The sequence below is a fragment of the Nymphalis io genome, chromosome 4, assembly GCF_905147045.1.
Source record: "Nymphalis io chromosome 4, ilAglIoxx1.1, whole genome shotgun sequence".
In the NCBI taxonomy this organism is placed as follows: Eukaryota; Metazoa; Arthropoda; class Insecta; order Lepidoptera; family Nymphalidae; genus Nymphalis; species Nymphalis io.
In genome coordinates, this window is record NC_065891.1 from 5,891,170 (window position 1) to 5,893,756 (window position 2,587).

The 2,587-nt window shown below is 34.8% G+C and overlaps 1 non-coding gene across 1 annotated transcript; it reads left to right on the top strand.

Annotated features, from left to right (window-relative positions):
• Positions 1-466: 466 nt before the first annotated feature.
• Trnay-gua (transfer RNA tyrosine (anticodon GUA)) lies at positions 467-555 on the top strand. Its single transcript is given in 2 exon segments — positions 467-503; positions 520-555. It is a non-coding gene; the product is annotated as a tRNA-Tyr (tRNA).
• Positions 556-2,587: the final 2,032 nt, after the last annotated feature.

Below are 2,587 nucleotides of genomic sequence, written 5' to 3' on the forward strand. Positions count from 1 at the left end.
TAAAAGCCTGACTGTCCTCCCGTAAAATTGAACAAAAAAGTAAACAATTTATAGCCAGTGTCACTCAAAACGAGATAAGAATTCTAACGATACCCCATACACCCAAATCTGTTCAGGCATCTAAAAGTTATAGTGGAATAAGGAAACTCGCATACATACATACATGAACCTTGAAACATTACATTCCGTTTTTGGGCAATCGTGAAAAAGACAATATCAACTTCAATAATCAAAGATAATTTAATTTAAAAAAATGGTTTTCGCTTATCAAAACTCTATTCGCTGGCTTAGATATATTTTATATCTTAATCTCAGCATCTTGTGATACTTGCTTTATGCATCGATATTTTTTTTTTGTAAAAACACCTTTCACCAACGCGTACGACGTTATGCATTCCATTCTATTACGCAACGATTTCGGTATAAAAAAGAAGATATGTATTGTAAAATAACAAGTTTAGTCAAGCCTTCGATAGCTCAGTTGGTAGAGCGGTGGACTGTAGATAGCCGTCAATTGTAATCCATAGGTCGCTGGTTCAAATCCGGCTCGAAGGATATTTTTTGGGATATCATAAATAATGTTAAAATATATTGTAATAACTAATGATGTAGATTTATATAGATATTATGTAATTATTTTATATAGAAAACTATAAATATGATATTTAATATTTAAAAAAGTCTAAGGCTAAAGAAGCGGCTAAACTCCCTCTCTCACAACTTTTTAGTAGGTGGTAGGGCTTTGTTCAAGCTCGTATGGATAGCTACCACCCACTCATCAGATATTCTAACGCAAAACAGTAGTACTTGGTATTGTTGTGTCCCGGTTTGAATAGTAAGTGAGCCAGTGTAATTACAGGCACAAGGGACATAACATCTTAGTTCCCAAGGTTGGTGGCGCATTGGCCATGTAAACGATGGTTAACATTTCTTACAAATGCTACTATGCTCGTCAGTCTACCTATTCTATAAAAAAAAAACATGCAGGTTTCCTCACGATGTTATTCTTCGCCGCTGAGCAAGAGAGGATGATGAAACAATGAGCATGCTTCGAGCACACATAAGGTTTTGTTAGCTATTATTTAAATATTCTGTATACAGTCCTTTCTCCGACTGCCTCGTTGGTCTAGTGGCTTGATGTAAGGCCGCAGACTCGGAGGTCCTGTCAATTCCCAGGTCGGGCCAATAAAAAGTTATTGGGTTTTTCTGTCAGAAATTTCTCAGTAACAGCCCTCAGTCTGGAAGTTGGAAGTGTGTTCACTCCCGTGCCTCGGAAAGCACGTAAAGCCGTTGGTCCTGCGCCCGAACTCTTTCCGGTCGTGTCGGATTGCCGTCCCATCGGATTGTGAGAGTTAGGGAATAGAGAGTTTAGGGAATAGGTAGCACTTGTGTTTTCGCACATACTTGTGCACTATAATATATCCTGCGTAATTGGCTAATCTCTCTTGAGATTGGCCGCCGTGGCCGAAATCGGTCTGGAGGACATTATTATTATTATTATATAGTCCTTTTACAATGACATATTTAAGTTATATACCATTAATTATTTACTTGTGTACAATAATAACGAAAATCAAACAGTTAAGAAGTTCTGATCTGTAAAGGACGGGCCGTCATCTGCTAGACGAGATGTTTTATATGAAGCGCTAAGACAACGCGGAGGCGTCGAAGCTCACTTAAGCCTTTTGTTCTCTAATTCCTAAGATGAACACCGCTCGGTACGCGTACACTGCCTCGAATTCTCAGTTTATAAAACGTTTTATTTAAATAAATAAAACGCATATTATACAAACACCTTAATTACTGCAGTATAATTATAGTAATTTCTGTTTATTCATTATTTATGTGCTTGCTGTGGTCTTTTTTTAATTGAAGGATCACACATACTTTAAAATATTATTCCTCGATGTAATGTACTTGTTAGTATATATCCTTTGTTGGAGATCCTTAATAAATAAATACAGTAAAAAAATATTACTCAAATTAATCGCAATATATTCTAAATATAATAAATAATAATAATAATAAATTTATTTATTCTCTCCCACAGACAATAATGTTTACATTTTCTTTTTTTATAATATATATAAATACAGTTATATGTGGGAGACAGGAGCCCAAACTAGGTTGCCCTGTGCTAAGGGTCTCCTGGCTCCCCCTCTTGAGTAAGGAACTATTTATTTGTTTAATTTTATAGAAAACAGGAGAAACACTAAAGCTTTTACAATATATTATCTAGTAATAAGTTATACTTATGCTAATAGAAATAAAGAGATAATGTATGCTTCTGAATATGTGCGTGTGAGCGCATGTGTATGGGTGTGTGTGTGTGTGTGTGTTTGTGTGTCTTGTATGTATGTGTATATATGGTGCGTAGATTATTTTTTTACTACAATTGCTTGTTTATTATTAATGTATTAAATTAATAATTTTTCTGTCTCTTCATAGTCCAGTTTTAAAAGCCAGTCAGTTAATTTCCTCTTACATGCGAATTTTAGTAAATTTGAAAGCCTGGCTGCTTTAAAATCAAAGAATTTTTGGGCATAAAAGTTTTGACCATTACAGATTTACATACTTCATAAGATCT